Source organism: Panthera tigris, chromosome C1 (genome assembly GCF_018350195.1).
Source record: "Panthera tigris isolate Pti1 chromosome C1, P.tigris_Pti1_mat1.1, whole genome shotgun sequence".
Classification (NCBI taxonomy): Eukaryota; Metazoa; Chordata; class Mammalia; order Carnivora; family Felidae; genus Panthera; species Panthera tigris.
Genome location: NC_056667.1, coordinates 206,436,110 through 206,458,623, shown reverse-complemented (window position 1 = coordinate 206,458,623; position 22,514 = coordinate 206,436,110). Strand labels below are relative to the sequence as shown.

The window sequence follows — 22,514 nt, the reverse complement described above, 5'->3', positions numbered from 1 at the left end:
GATTTCTTTTTCTAAAGGAGGTTTTCTGTCTTTCCATGACTGCTAATGCCACCCAACAGTGAAAGGGATATTTGGCTCTCTTGGTATATAATCGTCAACTATGGAAGTCCCTGCGTTGAGCTTATCAACAATAGAGCTTTTCTATTTATTGGGGCCTTCCTATGTCCCCAGGAAGAGTGTTCAGTGTTTTGTTCATATTATTTCATTTATCCCACCATTGTGTAAGGTAGGAATAAATTCCTATCATCTGCTTTCACTGAAAAGGAAACAAAGCCCAAAAGGTCATTTGCTGGGGTGCCTGAGTGGCTCTGACTTTGGCTCAGGTCATGATCTCGTGGTATGTGAGTTCAAGCCCCACGTCGGGCTCTGTGCTGACAGCTCAGAGCCCGGAGCCTGCTTTGAATTCTGCGTCTTCTCTCTCTGCCCCTCGCCTACTCGCACTCTGTCTCTCTCTCTCTCTCAAAAGTAAATAAACATTAGAAAAAAATTAAAAAAAAAAAAAAAGGTCATTTGCTCTGGGTCACAAATCCAGGTAATGGCAAATTCGGGTCTGTGGCACAGCAGAATGATCATACCTGCGAAGAAATACCAAAGGACCCTGTTGTTACCTTCCCATCAATCTGCTCCTGCTCCAGAAAGCCTTGCTTTGTACCCAGTAGAGCTCACTGGGGTGACGATTCTGTCAATCGGCTGGATCAGGGCAGGGAGCCTACAGGTTAAAGTCCTCCTGGCTTCTTTGGCAATGACTTGATCTCCAAGGAAAGGAAATGCATTTGGCTGAACTTCCTTCTACTGCCTCATTTCTAATATTTTCTTTGTCCTTCTAGCTCTTCAGAGCACTCCTACCTCTTTTTCAGCACTGCTTAGGATGTCCAGTATAGCCTTTTAAAAAACACTGGTCAGGGGGAATGTGGTATATATCAGCAACAAGTCTTCCTGTCTCCCCCTCCATTCCGAAGTCTGGACATCAGTTATTCTTCTCTCGGAATCTTGTGGGTAGATAAAGCTGTTGGACCCTAGACCTAGAAGGAGCCTGGGATCGTCCGTTCTAACTCTCTAATTTTATGGACAGGTACACTCAGATCCACAGTGAGAAAGGTGATCAGATTTGCCTGGAGTCACAATTAGCATCAGAGCGCCAACTCCAGCCACTGCCTCCCCCTCTCCCCCCAAATGGGGCTGGAATGTGGATTATACGAGTCCTCTTGCTGAACCACAGTGCCTTGTTCATCTGTCAGGAGCAGAGACGGGAGATAAGAGGAACGCAAACTTTAAGAATCCACATCCTGCAGTTTAGGGTTTAAATAAAAGCTGAACATTATCTTATCAAGTTAATCCTTTGACTATAGCCCTGCTCCTCCTACTCCTGCTGGGTTTAAACCTTGCTTTGTCCTCCTTTGTTTCAAAACTCTGAGCTGGGTGCTTTGTAGCGACCCTAAAATGATATGTTGGGCCATTCCCTGGGGTCCTGGCAAAGATTGTAGAATTGAGATTCGCTCAGGTTGACAGAGCCCTTTTCATCCTTCCAACTGACTTGGGAGGCACGTTTGCAAATGACTTAAAACACTGCCATTTTCATGTTTGGAGAACAGTTCGTGATTATTGTAAACTAGATTTAACTTGGAATGCTTAGGGTGTGGGTGGCTAATTCCTGCCACAATTCAAAGGGGAAAAAAATGAGCATAGAAAATAAAATAGAACAAGTACTGAATGTACAGTTAATGGCTCATTTATTCAGCCTCAGCTGAGACTATTTTTCATACAGTTAACTTTTGAAGGGAACTTAGTTTACCCCGTTTAATCAGAAACTTGTAAAAATGGAAAGTGGTCAATAGAAGGGTCCCTGAAATATTTCACAGGTTCCTCTTCTGTCTGAAATGGTGGCCACTGGACATAATTTGATGTTTCCTTGAGGCACCAGCACCATGCCTGTGATCGCTCATCATTGTCTGAGTGTGAACACCGTGCAATTTACATCCTTTATGGTATTATGGCCCCCAACATGGTTTGCCCCAGATATTGTGGACATTGGTTTCTTCTCTTTCGTTTTGTCAGACTGTCTTTCATGAGTCCCTCCCTTCCTTTTGTGGGGGGCTCATACCTTCAAGTTAATCTGGCCCAACCATCAACCCAAGACTCCTTGGCTGATAAAAAAGAGCCAATAAGGGGCGCCTGGGTGGCTCAGTCAGTTAAGCGTCCAACTTCGGCTTAGGTCACGATCTCACGGTTCGTGGGTTCGAGTCCCGTGTCGGGCTCTGTGCTGACAGCTCAGAGCTTGGAGCCTGCTTCGGATTCTGTGTCTCCCTCTCTCTCTCTCTCTCTCTGCCCCTCCCCTACTCATGCTCTGTCTCTGTCTCTCAAAAATAAATAAACATTAAAAAATAAATAAAAAATAAAAAGAAGAGCCAATGATACTTCCTGTCTCACCTCTCTCTTGACCTTGCCATTTCATTCTAGCACCAAGGCTCTCTTCTCTGTTTGAGTTACTTTGTTTACATGTGACTGTGTTAACCTTAAGCCTTGATTTGTGGGACTGTTACTTACCCTCTTTGGCACTTTCTTAGAATAACAATGATAATGAACATAATAGTTGTATCAGTAATAGTGACAAAAGAATGATGAAATACCATTTATGCCGGTATTTTATACATAGTGTCTTTTGTTATAATAACTTTGCAGAAGAGGTCATCTTACTCCCATTGTACAGCTGAGAAGACAAAGGCTCAGACAATTCAGACTCCATCCTCATAGCTCCAGAGCTCATGTTCTTTGCTCTGAATCACTTTCTAGAAACCAGACTAGAATAGCATGCCCTCATTCCTGTCCCGGATACAAGCCCCCCACCCCATCTGGTGACTGACACTTGGTGGGCCGATTTAAAGGCTGAGTCTATCACAGTCCTTTGGAGAAGTCAGACAGCTGTCTGTACTCCTGACTTCAGCAGGGGCATCCTTCCAGCTCTAAGTGGCTACTCCCTATTCCCACTGGGCCAGGGCAGGTCAGAATTATATTGCTTCTGGTCAAAGGCCACCGCAAGTTTTGTTCAGCAATCTCTCTAGAATCCTGCGTAACGTGGTTGTACATGGCGAATGTATGAAGAGCCCTTCGCCAAGCTGCTCCCATAAACATCGTGGATTAATGAATCGGGTGCATCTCTTTCTGGCTCTGCGAGTCTTTTCTTGTTGCTTCTCCGGAATTGGCTGTGACGAGAAAAGTTAAGGTTGTAAAATGAATGGCCTCTGAGTAAGTGAGGTATTATTCTATTATTTCAAAGCTGTTTACTCATGGGAGAGGACACAGAAGGGGTTATGGAAATTGTCTCAAGTTACCATGGGAGCTAACTTCAAAGCACAGAGGAGGCATACACAACACCCCCGTTCCTCCATCACCCAGAGAACATTGTGTGTCCCTGAGCAAGAAAACATCAAGAGATTTTTTTTTTTTAAATATGATTTGTAGAAAGCGGGGGGGGCGGGGAAGCAAGCAACGTCTGTAAACCTTTTATTTTGTACTGATAACTGACATGTACTGAATACTCACCATGTGTCTCTTACTGTGCAAGCACTGCCACGGGCATTAGATCCTCATGAATACTCATCCATTCAACAGATGAGAAAACCGAGGCTTATCATTTTGCCTGAAGTCACAAAGGTAGTAAGTGGCTCAACAGGGATCTGAACTTGGCAGGCTGCTCCCTGAGCCTTTGCCTAACTGCTGCACTATTACGGCCTTCTATTGAAGATGAGAACGGTTTACTCTGACCCAAGAAGAGTTCAGTCAAACATAGAAGCCCGCAAAATGTCAGGTATGATATTAATGGGACATTGAAATTATGCACGCAGTCTGCAGAAAGCTGCTGATGGGGAAGCTACCTTAGCACCGAAGGATGATTTTCCGACGCATCCAAATGTACCCACGACAGAGCAATCTGCTTTGAGCAGCACCTGTGCCAAAGTTAGGAAAGTGAGGGTGAAGAAGGGCTTGGCAACAGCACCTGGGTTTTTTAAGTGGAAGAACCGTGCGCTTGTTTCCAAAGTGATTAATTGTACAATTCAATAAATGTCAGCAGGTGGGAAGGATGCCTATAAAGAGGAGGCCAGTATAACTAAGTGGAAATGAAGAGACAGACGCTGAAAGAAGAGAACCCTGCAAATCACGGATGTGGGAAAAACAGGTCATGAGTTACCACTGAAATAGACTTGGGCCCCAAGCTCTTGAGTAGAAAGAAGGAGCACCAGGAGAGCAGAGGTACAAGCGGATAAAGGGCAGCCAGGCTCAGGGAGAATCACATCCTTGGCTTGTGTTTTCCACTTTTTAGCTAAGAAAGCACCGATTAACTCCCTACTGGCCATTTGAGTTCCTATATTTAATGGGACTTGCCCATCTGGAAATGATAGAAGTTAAGAGAGTCTCACTGACCCCTGCCCTGGAAAATGGTCAAATCCGTGACCTGGTTTTCCTCAGTCTGGGTGGGGTACATCTGTACTTTAGTCTGGGGGGCGTGGGGAGGTCTCCTCCTTTGGGGTCATTTTCACTTGGGAACAATTGGTGAGCCTCTGGAAAATTTACAGAGAAGCCCAACAGGACTCGGACCTTGATGATGATGAGGAGGAGGAGGGGGGGGGGAAGTGGGGGGAGTCGATTTTTATCACCTGTTGATTGATTCACTCCTTCCACAAGTCCCCGAGTTCCCATGTAAAGAGTGTGCTACAGCCTACGTAGCACATGGGGCTTTCTGTCCCCTGCCTTGGCCTCCGGGCTCTTTCCACGACTCTGCACAGATTACCCCTGGTGGTGGGGAAGGTGCAGCAGAGATGTGAAGCAGGCGTACTCCCACCAGCTTGTCAGTCACCCCCAATTCTCACCGCTAGCCCAGAACTCCGGCTTCTTGGTGCCACCACAGTGACGCCTCCACCCGGTCAGCCTCCAACGGACTCGAGAATGAGCCGCCACCGCCTTCCTCTTTGACATGTTCTGGCACAAAGGATATGCTGGGGTGATGGCTTCACTCTTGTTGGACCTAAAGTAGCATTTTCTGGGGGGACATCGCGATGCTAACCAGTACCTTCTGTCGCGTAAGGGCAGATGTTGTACCAAGACATTACAAAGGGACCCAGTCATTTTTCTGTATCCCAGCAATAGGCTCCTACGGCCAATTCGGATAGATGAGTCATTTCTGCCAATGAACACTATACACAGTAAAAACATTTTAAAATTTTTATCAAATTCATTACATATAAAATGTTTCTCCCCCTCCCTCTCTTTCTCTCTCTCTGTAAAAAAAAGGGAGGGGCGCCCGTGTGGCTCAGTAAGTTAAGCATCCCACTCTTGATTTGGGCTCAGGTCATGATCCCAAGATTGTGGGATCAAGCCCCGCATTGGGCTCTGCATTGAACATGGAGCCTGCTTGGGATTCTGTCTCTCTTCCTCTGTCCCTCTCCCCTGTTCAGCTCTCTCTCTCCTCTTAATCAAAAAAAAAAAAAAAAAAAAAAGTTTTAAATCCCCATCAAAATGCAATGCAAAGTATCACCCCAAAGCAATCTTTTAAAACTGCTAGCTACTTTCTAAAAGTGTCATCCAAAGAAGCATCACACATTTTCCTGTGAAAGACATAACGTTTCTTGAAGCGGATTTTCCAGGGTTGCCTCACTATACCCTGCTGTGTGCTAAAGATTTTTCTGTTTTTGTCCACCTTTGGAAGACACAAGTGTTACTGGGGGCAGATGTGACATTTGGATTGGTTAAAAGTTCAGACTCTGGAGCCAGACTGGCTAACTTCAAATTCTAGTTCTGCCACTCACTAGCTGTGAGTCGATGAGCAAGTCACTGAACTTCTCTGTGCCCCAGTTTCCTCAGCCGTAACATGGGGATGATCAGAGCCCTGCCTTGTAGAGTGAGGGGTAAATGAAACAATACACCTAAATATTATTTAGAACCCTGCCTGGCCCATAATAAATGCTATGGAAGGGCTTGCTTTATGATTAGTATCATTAGCGACATGATTATTACTCACTTCATGGTAGGCACCGGGCATAGAGTGAACCACGTAATAAGCACAGTCCCGGTTCTTACGGACAGGGGAAGACGTCACATAAAAATTAAATCCGTCAGAATGTAAGCTCAGCTTGTGTGTTAGGAAAGCCTCCCCCGGGGTGCAGTGGTAAGGAGTGAGGTTCAGGGCTGTGAGGCAAGGCCGGCCCGGGGAGGCTTCTCCAAGGCAGTGGCACATTTAAGCTGAGCCCGGAGGCCGAGAGGGAGAAGACCAAGCCTGTAATGCTCCAGTAAGTGGAAGTGTAAAGGATTATCTTCATTTCACAGTGGATACCTGTGGAGGCCCAGAGAGGTTAAGCAGCTTGCTCAAAAGCACACAGCTTATACAGGGCAGAGCCTGGATGGCAGCAGAAGCCTGACTCCAAAGCTCATCGCGGGCCTTCCGGCAGCGCTCCGTTGGCTGCCTCTCCGACCGAGCTGCCTCCAGGATGACGGTTAGACTGGAAGCATGTCGCTCACTATGAACGCTGTCAGTTTCTCTATAAATTAACCCAAATATGAAAAGAGATCGACTTCGGGGCGCCTGGGGGCTCAGTTGGTTCATCTCAGGTCACGATCTCACAGTTTGTGAGTCTGAGCCCCACGTCGGGCTCCCTGCTGTGAGTGCAGAGCCCGCTTCGGATCCTCTGTCATCCTCTCTGTCTGCCCCCATCTCCCCGACATACGCGCTCTCTCTCTCCCTCCCTCTCTCAAAAATGAATACATATTTTTAAAAAAAAAAGGGGGGGGGATCTGCTTCGTTTGGGTGGCCACAGTGCCCTACCTTCTGGCTCTGGGGGCAGGGGAGGAAGATCATTTAAGGTCCCCTGCTTCACTCCATCAGACAGACCACTGACGGATGAGCTTTTAGGTAACGGGGATACCAGCTGCATTCTTTATTTCAGGGTGTGTGGACCAGGCAGGCAGGCTGAAGGCAAGCCCACCTCCACCTGCCAAGGCCAATGTAATGAGGGTGTTTCTCAGAAGTGCTGACACCTATGCTGGGTGTTCTGGGAACATGTGCCTTCTCCAGAGGGCTGCAGTCCGGTGCTCCAGTGTTTTGTCTGGGCTGGGCATGGGCGGGACAGGGTTTCACTACTCCTCACTCACATCCAGTGCCTACTTTCCTCCAGCTCAGAGCCCCTCTTGCGTTTTGCCGAGAACATTAGCCTCTCTTCCCGTGGCCTCCTTCTGCTGTGTAAATTGTTGCTAATCCTTCATCTTTGATTATTGATCAATATGATCCCATTCACTTTGAATCTTTCAGAAATACTTCCAGAAAACTCTCCTCTACTGAAAGTGTCCCCCTGTCCCCTGCCTTTTTCTCACTCTTGCAATCAATATCCTCCCTCTCATACTGCTTCGTTGACATTTCACTTGGATTTGGGGAAGAAGGGAAGGACACAAGCATACTTCATCCACCATCTTGAATTTGAAGTCAGGCCATCTGGACTCGAAATATGGCGGAAACCATGTTCTGCTGGCCTGGGCCAGGCAAGTCCAGTGAGAAGCAGGTTCCCAAGCGGCTTCTGAACCTTTGTGTCTGGATGCAGGCATAAAGGTGAAGTTAATATAACTCCTCGGGCGAGGAGTTGAGAATCTTTCTCTGGGGAGATGATGATTCATTGGTGGAATATGGTCGTTCTTGGCAAGGCCTTCTGTCAAAATCTCAACCATACATTTCTTTTCATAAGTGAGTTCTAGTCATGGCCCTGTTCGCCTCTTGAAATAGTGCCCAGCAAGTCGCAGCAGGTTAAACAGAAGGTGAGATCGTGTCGGGGGCATCCAAGAAGCACGTAAGCATGTTCTTTGTTTCTCAATTAAAGCATTTTCATCTGAGCTTATCTTGGCTTTTATGAGATAACATGTCATGATCAGCAAGAGCTTTCAGTGAACTTGACACAGGAAGATGGCAGAAAACCTCACTCGTTCCAAGTAGATTTATCACTGAGCATGAGGAGACTCAGAGGCCTGGGGGCACATGTACAGGTCTTATGGGTGGAAAAGAACATGCACTTCACCTCCATAGTGCCGAAGCACAGTCCAATCCAACCTGGTCTGCATCTCGAGATACGTTTAGACATCCAACTCTTGCGTAATTTAACCAAGCTGGGAAAGTCCAGCACTTTCAATAAGCATCATTTAGTTAAGTTAAATATGGATTTTCCTTTCCCGTGGTAGAAAGATCCTTGGACGTTTTATTCCAATGGCAGAGACATCCACACCTAGAGTCAAATGATTCTTAGTCCAAAATATTTTAGAAAACAACACTAAAAATGAAATTCATTTGTCCGGACTTTTTAAAGAGATGTGAGCCTAGTGTTCAGGGATGTTTTGGAGATGTTTTTACTTCTGCGCCTTTGTTTTTTCTTCATTTTTTTTCTCTCTCTCTACACACACACATACACACACACACACACACACACACACTGTTCACTCTCCAAAACTCTTTACGTTTTCTTCCCACATTTGACTGTCAGGTATCCCTCACCTTTTCCATGATTGTGCCTTCCCTCTTCTTTCCGCTTCCTGTCTACGCTAAGGCTACTTCTTATCTACACAACACGGCCATCCCTGCTTCGAAGCAAGAAGGTTTTTCACTATACCTGCATTTAAGATTTCATAAGTGCCGAGTGAATGAATACATACATAAAATAACATTATAGGGGCACCTGGGTGGGTCAGTTGGCTAAGTGTCTGACTTCAGCTCAGGTCATGATCCCGCGGTTCGTGAGTTCGAGCCCTGCATCAGGCTCTGTGCTGACAGCTCAGAGCCTGGAGCCTGCTTCAAATTCTGTGTGTGTGTGTGTCTCTCTCTCTGCCCCTTCCCTAATCGCACTATGTCTGTCTGTCTGTCTGTCTGTCTCTCTCTCAACAATAAACATTAAAACTATTTATTAAAAAAATAACTCAGGGGGTGCCTGGGTGGCTCAGTCGGTTAAGCGTCCGACTTCGGCTCAGGTCACGATCTCGCGGTCCGTGAGTTCGAGCCCCGCGTCGGGCTCTGGGCTGATGCCTCAGAGCCTGGAGCCTGCTTCCGATTCTGTGTCTCCCTCTCTCTCTGCCCCTCCCCCGTTCATGCTCTGTCTCTCTCTGTCTCAAAAATAATAAAATAAACATTAAAAAAAAATTAAAAAAAAAATAACTCAGAACGAAACCTAGTTTCCAACACTTCTTTGGAAAATTTAGTCTTACAAACGTTAGTGACATTATTTCCTCATCTATGACAATAGGTGAAAAACCTTACTTTTATCATTTTACATTTAATAAACATCTTAGTGAGTCGTAAAGTAAAACCTAGCTAGGAGAAGAGGCAGACAAGACCAGAGAGAGTCTCCAAATGTCATTGAATAGTGAGGCCACGCACATTTGATGCTTGAAAGCCAAATTAATAATTTGTCTTATTAATACTTCAAATGAAAATAGCAGATACCTGGGAAGGGCTTTTACCTCATTTTTAAATATTTCCTTTCCTCTGTGTAACATAACATGTATGCTAACTACGAGGAGGGAAAGTGTCCAGTCTCTTCAGGTTGATTTTTATCTCTTCCCCACCCCTAACTTAACTTGCTATGTAAAACTTGGACCTCAGAATCCAACTCCTTTCTGGCAACTTTGCTACACATTTGACACTTTTTCAGAAGAAAACGCCGGGCTAAATGTCTAACCGTGATCCTTGGTTGTTGTCCTCATGGTCTCGTGTCCCCTGGGTAACTGTAGTATATATTGAATTCCCAAGAAACTAATTTTCGGAGATTGTCTTTCCTTGATGATGGAAGTTGAAAGAGAAATCAAGAGAGGGAAGATTGACAGCCCCACAGCAGCCCATCAATAATAGGGGTGAGTCCCTCAGAGGCAACAAAGGGGATCAATGAAGACAGGACTCTAATAGCTAGAAAGCATCTCATTTGTTTCCCCAAAGACTTTGACATCTGCCAAAACATCTGACTCCAAAAGCCACCCCAGAGGTGAGCCGGATTGAGAGAGAGGTGCCTAGATGGGAGTCTGGGATGGCGACGTCCTCTTCCCTGCCAAGCCCATGGGGTATGGCTAGGGGTCCCACTCCCATTGCCAGCCAGAGCTGGTGTCGTGATTAAGTGCCTCCAGCAAGAGCCTTGCTGTTCATTCATGAGCAGATAACCAGAACCTAAGGGAACAGCTGGAGAGCACCTTGTCATGCATGGGAGTGGGTGGGTGGGGTCCCCAAAGAGCCCCGGAGGAGCAATCATACTCGAAGTGACACCTTCACAATCATGGAAGCTCAAGCCATGCTTTGCCTCCCATGGACACCATTTACATATACATTTTTTTCTTTTTCTTTTTTTTTTTTAATTTTTTAATGTTTATTTTTGAGAGAGAGAGAGAGAGAGAGACAGAGTGTGAGCAGGGGAGGGGCAGGGAGAGAGGGAGACACAGAATCCGAAGCAGGCTCCAGGCTCTGAGCTGTCAGCGTGGAGCCTGACGCGGGGCTCGAACTCATGGACCGCAAGATCATGACCTGAGCCGAAGCCAGACGCTCAACCGACTGAGCCACTGAGGGGCCCCGATGTCAGTTTTTTTTCAATGCATACAAGCCAGATAGGTTAAACTGCAGCCTGTCTTCAGTAAATGCCCCAGTTGTTTGCAGTAAAAATGGTTTAGATTAGCACCCGGGCACTCTGACAAAGGTCTGGAGGGGTTAGGGCACTTGCCAGCACCATTAGCATTTTTTTCTTCTTTTTCCAGCAGCACTAAAATATGTTTGCTCAAAACAGAGGGAGATGAAAAACTACTGGCAGCCCGTACCTCTTAGAAGAAAAAAAAAAATGTTTTACTTCTCTGGCAAACGTACCAATTAAATAATGCTGTGTTGTGACAGATTACTGAGCAATTAATGCCTAATTGAGCCGCGTGCTAGACGCTCCTGGGAGAGCAACTTCCCCGGAGCTGGAGTGGCCACACCTCGGAGCAAAACCAACCTGCCTTCACACTTCCTGCAGCACCCTGTGCACTCAGGAGCCCAGAAACCAAAGAAAACATTTTTCCTTTGAATCCCTGAGAGTTACACGGGAAGGATTAGCTTGACAGAAAAGATCCCGACATTGCAAATCCTACTGGGGATTTCATACTCTCCTCGTTTGTAAGCAAAATCCATTTGCTGTGAGATATTTTTAGTGCAAGCATCCCTTGTTGTGCTATTCTCTTACAGTATACCATTAGATCTTGAAGCCATTCCAAGCAGGTCACGTGATTTCTAAGCATCTCTTCGGTCCCCTCCTAAGTGACTAGGCTCCCAGGAGCCAGGGAATACTAGACTCTTAACTACCGAAGACCTCAACGTCCTTCCTGAAGCCTTGAACGCTTATTGATAGGATGTGAAAATGCTTTACAGCTGCTTTTTCTAAGAGGTCACTTGGCAGAGCTCGCCGAGTGACCTCAGTAATAGAGATATTTTCAGCCCCACGAGCCGCCTATGTAAATATAAAAATGTATTAGGCTGCAGAACTGCATGTGTGGGAACAGAACAGCCCTACCATTGAAAGGAAATCGCAGGGGGAACACTGGTGTCACTCATGTGGGTTTGGTTAAGGCGCGCATGCTTCTGATAAATCGTTCTGATTCAGCGGCTCCACGTTTCGGATGAGCCCATTTCATGTCTGGAACTTAAGGGCTATAAAAAGTAACACCCCAATCACTTAGTGAGGTGTCTAGCAAAATATCCTTCCCGAAGTGTTTACGCTGAAAAAGAGAGCAATCATTTTCACTCTTTATATGACACTCATTTGCCTTGGGAAAATGTCAGTGCGGAGTTAGATTTCCAGTCGTTTGGTTGAAAGAGAGTTATTTATTCGAGTGTCTGGGTGGAAGTGATGTGTTTATTCAGACCTCTGAAACTAGAATCGGAGAGAATCGTTGCAACGAGCAGGAAGCACGTTCTCGAGATGAATTGAGAAATAACTCTCCGGGCGAAACGCTCTAATATTCCTGAGTGCATTCAGTTTCAGTGGATCAAATCTTTCCCATCTCTGCATCCAAGCTATTTGGCGGTGATCAGATGATCAGAGCTCAAGAAAGCGATTGGAGAGTCAGCTGGCTGCAGCTGCAATGTAGGCTGCTTTCAGGGACAAGGAGCCACTGTTTTTCCAACATAGCATCAACATAGAAGTTACTTTGTAGGCTCCACGATGCAGCTATGGGCTGCACGGCCAGCATTGTTCTGCTTCAGGCTTTCCGCTCTGTGGTCCAGAGGAGCTGTCCACACATTTGTAGACGACGCCAAGAGGAACCATCCCACGAGATTGTGCCTCTGGAGAGCGAGGACGAGATGAGTAGACCCAGAACCCTCATTATCATGGTATGGTACTTGTGGCAAAGGAGCCGGAGTTGATTGAACTGTTATTACCGAAAGGAGGTTGCAATTTAGGGTTTGGGCTGTTCGGCTTTAGATAAAGGAGTGTGCGACCTAGGGTTTACTCCTGTGCTTTGCCATGTGGGGGGAAATCTTTCAAAGGATTTCTATCATTCAGAGCTGGTTTTCTTTCTCTTAGATCTGCCCCGAAATGCGCAGTGTATCGGTCTGTTAGACATGCTCTCCTGCCTCACATTGTGTATGATGTTACTCACTTTTGAGCAGAGAGAACGAGAAAACTTGCGGAGTCTGGTTTAATTCAGTGGATTTGATTTTGCAACTCTAGTTTGAAAGAAGAGCCCCAAACGCAGTTTCGGATCGCATGCCACCAATCAGGTTGTGTAGCTGTGGGGGGGGGGGGGGGGGTTAGATGTCTGCTTTCGAGGTATTTAGACTTTTTGTTTCTGACTCTGCAACACAAAGGGCTTTAGAAAATGCTGAACTTAGGCGCAAAATCAGAGTGAAGTTTCTGAGGATTTGGTAGAATGCATGGCATTTTCATTGAAAAGCTGTTTCTGGCACACGTCTGTCTGTGCTTTAGTTACAATAGACAGTGTCACTCCCTTATTTGTACACCTGTTTTGTCAGGAAGAATAAAGTGGAGGGTGGCATCTTTCCTGACTTGAGGTGCACTGAGAGATCTGCTTAGTCACTGAAATCCCACGTTAGGATGGTGGTAGGCGTGCTAAAGTTTCAAAAATTGGGGAGGCATTGCGTACCTTCAGCACAATCGACTTTTTTCCTCTTAGATTTTAACGTTCAGATTTCAAGGATGTGGTAAATAATGAATGAAAACCACCTGTTACACTAAAAGTTTTGAGATGAAAGTCATTTGGTTTGGCCTGCGACTCTGAGGGACAGAGTACTGAGCTATACCGTTCTATGCCAACTTCTTCCACAAACTGATATTAGGTGTTTAAAAGGCAATGCTGGTGGGGGGGGGGGGAACCTGGGTGGCTCAGTCGGGGAGGTGTCTGCCTTCAGCTCAGGTCACGATCTCGTGGTCTTTGGGTTCAAGCCCCACATCAGGCTCTGTGCTTGACAACTCAGAGCTTGGAGCCTGCTTTGGATTCTGTGTCCAGATTCTGCTCTCTCTCTCTGCCTTTGCCCTGCTCGCTCATACCTTCTCTCTCTCTCTCTCTCTCTCTCTCTCTCTCAAAAATAAATACACACTTAAAAACATTTTTTTAAAAATAAAATAAAAAAGCAATACTGTTCTTGAACTGTTGTGCTATGGTTTTCTCTAGGAGGAAATGCTAGTTAGGAATAATTTCATACTTATTATTCCCGTAAGTTTTTCACAAATTAGGTTTTAAAGGGACTGAGACATGTCCCCCCCCCCAAGTTTAACTCTTGTTTATGATGTTAGCATTCTATAGTTATGTGTTCTGCTCATTCCGTCTCGATCATTTAACAGCCTCCCCACCCCCAATGTTACTACTTATACTATAAAATTTAGCAGGTGGAAATTTGCAAAAGAAAAATCAATAACAATGTCTTATTGTTTCAAGGTTTCTATTCCTTTATATGATATCATTATGGACATTAAATAGAGTGATGTTGAATTTACTGGTGAAGGAAACAGAGCTTCAGAACGGTTGCATATCTTGTTCATATCACACAGCTGCCACATTCCAGAGCCTGAAGTCACATTTAGATCAAGGATTACAAAAGCCAGTATAATTTCCACTCTGTTCGTAACCTCTAGAGGAGATAATGATAAAACTCAGTTTTATGAGAAGACTGATGGAAATCTTGGACCACTCCGGGTTAAATATGCACAGACAGAATCACTGTGCGTCCTGAGAGTTTCCTATGGGCCACTCCACATTCATGCATTCAACAGCTATTTATTGGTGGCCCACCATGGGCCAGCCGCTGTTCCAGGCATTTGGAATCCACCTATGAACAAACTCATCAAAGATCCCCGTCCTAAGTTGCCAAGTTTTACGTTGATAGTGTGTTTTCCAAGTCTTATCGTTATGGAAATGCCATATGAGCATTGTGATGTTTAGTGTACAAATTTAAGTCAATGAAACGATTCCGCATCTTTCAAGATAGTAGCTCAAAAGCTTTAATGTGTTTTAAAGTCACCTAGGAATTGTGTGTGAGTCAATCCTTGGGCGCCTGGACCCAAAGGCTCTATATAAGAAGGTGTGGGGTACAGCCTGGGCATCTGTATTTTTAGTCGACACCTCCAGGTGCTTTGGATGGAAGAGCCCCATGGATGGACACCCAGAAACACACAGCTCTGGAAACTGATCATCTACACCTCTGTACCTCACGTCCTTCTTTCTAATCATTTTCTCTAATCATTTTCTTTCTAATCATTTTCTCACTCTGGCTCTAAGCTTCTGAACAAACTGACTTTTTTTTTCTCTCTCACTTTTCCATCACCTTTTAGTCACCAAATTTGTATATTGATACTGTGTGTGTGTGTGTGTGTGTGTGTGTGTGTGTGTGTGTTTGAGAGAGGGGTGGGGAGAAAGGAGAGAGAGAGAGAGAGAGAGAGAGAGAGAGAGAGAGGGAGAGAAATCATAAACTCTCGTGCCAGAGCCCCTGGGTTGAAATCTTGATTTATCACTTATCAGCCATGTGACCTTCCCCGCACTGTTTAACATTTCGATGCCTCTTTTTCTCACCTGTAAGATGAGGATAATAGTGTCATCAATGCAGAGCTGTTGTGAGGGTTTGATAAAGTAAAACGGATGTTAAGTGCTTAGAATCGTGTCTAGATATATTAGAAAGATGTTCAATAAGGAGCATGTTCAGTACCGGAAAAAAGTGACATTTGGGGAAAGACCCAGAGGAGGTGAGGGAATGAATCATGCCACTTCTCTGTGGGGAAGTGTCTCAGGTGGAAGAACCAGCCGGGGTGAAAGTCTGTAATATGGGGAAAGGCCAAGGGCATTTGAGAAAGAGTGAGGAGGCCATTGTGGCCAAGCAAGTCAAAGAGAAAGGAGTAGCAGGTGAGGTCACGGAGGTGATGGGGGACAGATCACAAAGGCCATCATGAAGATGGAGAGAAAGCTTTTCCCAAGAGTAAGGAAGGCATTGGAGGGAGCAGGCACAGAAAGTCAAGAGCCTGAGCTGTGGAGCCAAAATGTCAGGGTCTGAGTCCTGTCTCTGTGACTTACCAGCTGTATGACCATGACAAATGACTTGTCCTCCCGGTGCCTTCATTTTTTCACTAGTAAAACACAGACAGTAATGGCACCTACCATGTAAAGTTATTGTGAGAATTCAGTAATACTTGCAAAGAGCTTAGATCAGTGCCTGGGGGACAGAAAGTGCTCTTTTAACAATAAGCCCACTAACCCGGAGGCCCTGGCGCAGGTGAGTAGCAGGATCCATGGCTGCAGTGGGGCCAGAGCGGAAGCAGGGACACCACTAATCGTCAAGCTTTGCAGCGGTCCCAGCAACAGGGCTGAATGGTAGTTGTCGAGGTTGCGAGAAGTGGATGGATTCCGATGGATTTCAAAGTAGGGCCAATAGGGCTTGCTTTCAAGTTCAGCCTGAAGTGTGAGAGAAGGAGAGGACTCAGGGATGAGTGTGAATGTGCGGTCATTTGGTTTCGGTCCTGGTTTGTTTGTTTCATTTAGCCTTAACAGCCAGAAGACGGAGTTGTCATTCAGGTGGGGAAGACTATAGGAGAAGATCTGGCATGATAATGGAAGTTCACCGTAAGACATGTTAAGTTTGAAATGTCTGTTAGGTCTATCTATACATGGAGATTTCAAACTGGAAATGGGATATACAAGTCTGAGTTCTGAGGAACCGTCTACAGAGTAGATAATAATGCCAGACACAGTGTGGATACCAATGAAATGGTTGACAAGGGAATAAATGATCTCTTTTTCTTGTTGTCTGTATTGAACTCGTACTTATTTACTTTCATATATTTTTCTTATCTCACTGGCAGATGGGGGAACCCCATATAGATAGGAACCTCTTCATGCCCCAGGGGTGCCCAGCTCAATTCCCTTCATAAAAGCCTAAACACTGAACATAAGTATTGTTGACCCTTTGAAGTTTTTACGTAATTGGCTGATATGAAAAGCCCCGTTGATAAAGTTGCCTACTTAACTTTTCATTGAAATGGTGTAAGTTAAGGATGGAGAAAGCTACTACGATAAATACAAGGTGGTGAATGTTGATATTCTTCAGGAGGCTTTGGCCCTCAAGACTTCATTATACCAAAGAATCTTATGCCTGACATCCGGGCTCTGAATTCATGCCTGGATAAGCTTTGGGCTGGCATCGACTGTAGTTTGGCTGTGTAGTCCACAGTGGAAAGCCCTGGTAAACATCAAAATAAACCATTGTGGGTCCTTGGCATTTACAACTGTTTAATAGACAACGGTCTACTAAAATGCAGGCAAGCTGGGGCGCCTGGGTGGCTCAGTCGGCTAGGCATCCGACTTCCGCTCAGGTCATGATCTCGCAGTTTGTGAGTTCAAGCCCCACGTCGGGCTCTGTGCCGACAGCTCAGAGCCTGGAGCCTGCATGGGATTCTGTGTCTCCCTCTGTCTCTGCCCCTCCCCCGCTCTCATTCTGTCTCTCTCTCTCTCTCTCTCTCAAAAATAAGTACATGTTAAAAAAAATAAAATGCAATCAAGTTTAATGGGGGGGGTGGAATGAAATTCTTTCAGAGTTCTAATTTCTCTCACTAAAGTTTTTGTTCTGATGGGAGAATTAACAGAAATCTTGTTGTCAGTTATTATTTTCAACTTCCTTTATAACATATTTCATTAAAAGGTCTCAGATACTGCCTAATTTAATTTATGTCTATCTGCTGCTTTCTGGGGAATGTTTATAATTTCTTATGTTATTTAGAAGTGGGCCTCCATTTTAAGGCCTGTGCCCTCTCCACCCCCACTCCCCTCCTCCCCTCCCTGCCCGCCCCCCCCCCCCCGGCCGAAGAGTAACTATCCCTTCATATATATAGGAGGGTAGAGATGACCCAAGAGGAAGTCAAGAAGCAAGTGCCAGGCAGGCTGCTGGCCTCTCTCTCCGGCTGTATAACAGGAGAAAATGGCAATAGCCTAAACTTGTGGTAAGTTAGGGAGGTGAAATCTCTTCTGTGAGTCAAGGACATATGCTTGTAGGTGAACATTTGAGAGCCAGGGTACGTAAGTTACTTCCAGGAGGCCTGTATTCCCAGTCCCACTTTGGCACTCTAGAAACTCTAGCACACCAGGCCCGGTGCTAGGGTGCACGGGTCAGATCCTGCCCTTGGTCTGTTTTTGTACGGCCTGTGAACTAAGAATGCTTTTCACAATTTTAAAATTTTATAAAACAAAACATAAAAGAGAGAAGACTGTGTAACAGAGACCATCAATGGGCCACAGAGCCTGAAGTATTTACAGTCTTGGCCCTCTACCGGACCAGTATGCTCTGGTGAATGATGTGGGCTCAACCCAAAGGGAAACTCTGCTGGTTTGTACCTTTGACCTCTGCTTTGTATTTGCGCTTCTGCCTAACATACATACAAAGGAACTAGGGTTTTTCCTGGGTGCTTTTTGTTCACCTGAATGCCTGAAAACTGCTGAGAACTGGTGGTGAATTTGAGATTTGGAGTCAGAAGCCCTGTGTCGGCCTCAAGCCTGTCACGTGAGCATCGGTGGGGGCACCTGGGTGGCTCAGTGGGTTAAGCGTCTGACTTCAGCTCAGGTCATGATCTCATGGCCCGTGGGTTCGAACCCCGCATCGGGGTCTCTGCTGTCAGCACAGAACCTGCTTCAGATCCTCTGTCCCCCCCTCTCTCTGTGCCCTCCCCCACTCATGCTCTCTCTCAAAAATAAAATAAACCTTGAAAAAAAGAAGCCCATGTGACCTGGACGTGCTGATCCATTGAGCTAGGTTTGTTAAATGGGGAATACTATCCTGTCTGTGGAGGCACCAGAATATTTATTTTTATGGAATCATTTTGTAAACTAGTGAGTGTTGTATAAGGATGGAGTCCTGTAGGTTAGTTGGCTAACTTATAGCCCCAAAGATCCACTGTGGGTCACCATGCCCATGAGAGTTCATTATTCTCTGGGTGACTCACTTAGCGATGAAGCCATTTACATCAAGGTTTTACTGGGGCTCCTGGGTGGCTCAGTCGGTTAAGCGTCTGGCTTCGGCTCAGGTCATGAACTCACCATTCGCGAGTTCGAGCCCACTGGGGCTCCTGTGTGGCTCAGTCGGTTAAGCGTCCGACTTCGGCTCAGGTCATGATCTCACCATTCGCGAGTTCGAGCCCGGCATAGGACTCTGTGCTGACAGCTTGGAGCCTGGAGCTTGCTTCGGATTCTGTGTCTCCTCTCTCTGTCCCTCCCCCCCTTGTGCTCTGTCTCTCTCTGTCTCTCAAAAATAAATAAATGTAAAAAAAAAAATTTTTTTTTAAATCAGGGTTTTACTGTATGTGTTCCATATCTTCCCCAAAAGAGTGGTACAGTGGCCAGGAGAGAGTGGGTGGGTGTGGCCAGAAGAGAGACCTCAACGAGGGTCCTACGATTAAAATCGGGAACAGAGAGGGATATACTATGGGAACTATTTCCAAGGAAATAAAATGATCTGTCTTCTTATTCTATAATAAATATTCTGGTTTAATAAAACTTTATTACCAAAGGGATTTTAACATGATTGTCCAGTTTCATCTTTTTGAATGGATACAGGAGGAAGAAACAACTTCTAGACATCCTAAATCCTGAATTAATGTTCTTATTTCATTTTAGTGAGGTTGGATCTTGAATATACTAATGTAAGATTTCCCGGGGAAAGGAAGCTTCTGTAATGGAGTGTGATTTTAAATGGTCTGCCACGGATGGTGTAAGCACAGAGGATCTCCAACAGTTATTTTCCCTAGTGAGCTGGTTTTGAGCTGAATTCCAAAGGCACAGAAGATGAACAAATGAGTTGAATGGCTTCTCCATGGGTATAAGAATTAATTGAATGTGATCAGAGACTTAGTAATTAGCAACAAGAATCTTGAAGGCAAAGGCTTACTAAATTCAGATTACATCTGTTACCAGCTTGTCCAAATGATCGTGCATCTTTCTAGTTCTCCAAATGATAAAGGTTTAGAAATAATAAAGAACAAAGAAAAAATGGACGGAATCTAAAAAGTAATGTTTAAAGTGTAAAGCCACCAGCAATGATAAAGAAAAGCCAAAAATCAGGTGTGGTGGGGTATGCAGAAACTTTTCTCCAACACCAATTAACAAATTCAACTTTATAGAGATATAGATAGATATAAATATACGTCAGAATATAGAGAACTTCATACTTTTAGTAGATGTGAGTGTTTTGGGAGAGGCCATAGTTTGAAGATGAAAAGATTAGACTACCAAGGAAGAAAACGTCGTTATATGACTAGAAAAAGCACAGACTCAACAAATCAGTAGCAATAAAAAGCCCCTTAACTTTTAAAGATAATCAAATATTAAAAAAAGCCTGGTTATACTTGTTTTTGTTTTTGTTTGTTTCTTTGCTTTCCAGAAGAGTGTATTTAAAGCTTATCCCCAAGTACCAGGCTTCAATATAATGAAATCTTGTGAAAACTGAGTAATCGAGTTGAGGACAAAATGCATCTTTTGGCACACTGAACAGGAATACGATTTTTTCCCATCCTTCAACAAATTTCTTCTGGATTGTTGTTTCGTTCCCTCAGATTTCATTTCCACGGAGCTGATTTGCTTAAGGGGCTAAAGTGTAGGATTTTGAAATTCATTTCCCCTAATCTACTTTATCCCACTGGAATGTAGTTCATTGCTTAAAACCTACACATTCCATATGCTTATGTAAACCTGTCATTGTTACATGGCCTACACATCAGAAATTCAGTAGACAACTGAGGGCCAACCGTCCCCTGCATCTAATAGTCAGAAACAGCAGCATACGGTTTCTGGCTCCTGCACTCTGGAGCTTCAAGTTTGCTGGTGGAGACAGAAAGGACTGGAAAAATGTAAAGTTGTAATCATAAGAAGTGCTTCAAGCAAAGAGTTCCCTTCCACCTTATAACTGTATCCTTTGAGCATCCAGCCTCCACAAGCCAGTTGGGGAGGGCTTCCCATAAGGAGGTAGCAATGGATTGGGGACCTGGAGAGCACAGAGATGCTAAGAAGAGAGAGAGGATGCCATGTGCAGTCCTGACTTTTACTGTGTTGCCAGGGGTTGAGAGCCAGAGTGCATTTGCTTGCTGTGTGATCTCTGGATCAATTATGTAAATTCTCTATGCCTTGGCTTTCCATAGAACGGGAATAAAGAGGGTACCTCTCTCTGTCAGTTTCCTACGCTTGCTGAAACAGGTGACGGCACACTTAGTAGCTCAAAACAACATACGTTCGTTATCTTACAGTTCTGGAAGTCAGAAATCCAAAATGGGTCTCATAGGGCTAAAACTGGCAGGGCTGCGTGCCTTTCTAAAAGAGCCTCTAGAGGAAGATCTGTTGGGGTTTTTGGTTTATTTTTTGTTTTATTTTGTTTTGCTTTTTGCATTTTGTATGTGTGTGTATGTTTTGTTTTGTTTTGTTTTGTTTTGTTTTGTTGGCCCTCTTCCATCTTCAAAGCCAACAGCAGTACGCTGTCTTCGGACATCTCTCTGATTCCCACCCTGGACTCTCCTACCTCCCTCTTTCACTTCCAAAGGATCCTACCTGGACAATCCAGGAACCTCTCTTGATCTCAAGGTCAGCAGATCAGCAACCTTAATTCGGTCCACAGCCTTACTTCCCTCTTGCCGTGTAAATAACACACTCGTAGGTTCCCAGACTTTGCACATGGACAACCTTGGGGGGCTATTACTCTGTGTATCCTAGTATCTCATAGGACTCTTCTTAAAATAAAGGTATTCTTAAACTAGGGGACCCAGGATACTTCTAAGAACCTGGTAAGAACTAAGTTCTAGCTATTATGATTTCTTTTATTGTCTTGAAACAAAAGTTCACAAATTTAATAAACTTGTAAGGAGTTATTTTAGGAAAAAGAAAACTAGCAGAAGGAAACTTAATTTGTGCTTCATAGAATGTGGCAAAATGGAAATTCAAGGTGTGTTTATTTCCTGGAGTGCTGCAATACTTCCTGAATAGACTATTCACATAAATAGATGGTTCAAAGAACATTTGTGTGCATTGGATACTCTTTTCTGTGTTATCCACCAGTTGTGACTCTTCTGAAATTTAACTTTTGGTTTTTTCTTGTTTCTTCATTTATAAAGGAATATTGCATCTTTCCAATTCTCCAAATTATGCCACATTTCAAAATGATAAGGGACAAGGAGCCTGGGTAGCTCAGTCGTTTAAGTGTCTGACTCTTGGTTTCGGCTCAGGTCATAATCTCACTCTTCGTGGGATCGAGCCCCCTGTCGGGCTCCACGCTGACAGCACAGAGCCTGCTTGGGATTCTCTCTCTCCCTCTCTCTTTGTCCCTTTCCCACTTGCACTGTGTCTCTCTCTCTCAAAATAAATAAATAAGCTTTAGGGGCACCTGGCTGACTCAGTCGGTTGAGCATCTGACTTCGGCTCAGGTCATGATCTCACGATTTTTGGGTTCAAGCCCCACGTTGGGCTCTGTGCTGACAGCTCAGAGCCCAGAGCCCGCTTCAGATTCTGTGTCTCCCGCTCTCTCTCTCTCTCTCTCTCTCTCTCTCTCTCTGCCTCCCCTGCTTGCACTCTTGAATCTCTCTCAAAAATAAACTTTAAAAAATAAATAAATACATAAATACATAAACAAGTAAGCTTTAAAAAATGGTAAGGAACAAAGAAAAATATGCAAGATCTTAAAATAAATGATTAGAATTTAAGACCACTACAATAATAAAGAAAAGTAGAGGACCAGGTATTACTGAGAAAGAAAGAGAATGCATTTTGAGTTCAGCAGGGAGAACTGAAGTTATTAACTTAAAGATGCAGCACAGTCTGTATCTTATTTGTGATCTTAAAGTTATTTCAACGTTTGTAGATGCGAGTAGGTTTGCTGTTACAGATTTGTAACAGTTAAGGAACTGAATTCAAAATTGTGGGAGCTGGATTCTTCTAGAAATAGATACTCAGTAAAAGGTTTGATGAATGAATCAATGCACATAAGCCATATCTTATGGGTCATGACGCTT

The 22,514-nt window shown here is 44.6% G+C and overlaps 1 protein-coding gene across 2 annotated transcripts in view; it reads left to right on the top strand.

The window, feature by feature from the left end:
- Nucleotides 1-22,514, top strand: part of DOCK10 (dedicator of cytokinesis 10) — a 267,897-nt gene that overhangs the window by 47,580 nt on the left and 197,803 nt on the right. The window lies entirely within an intron of this gene.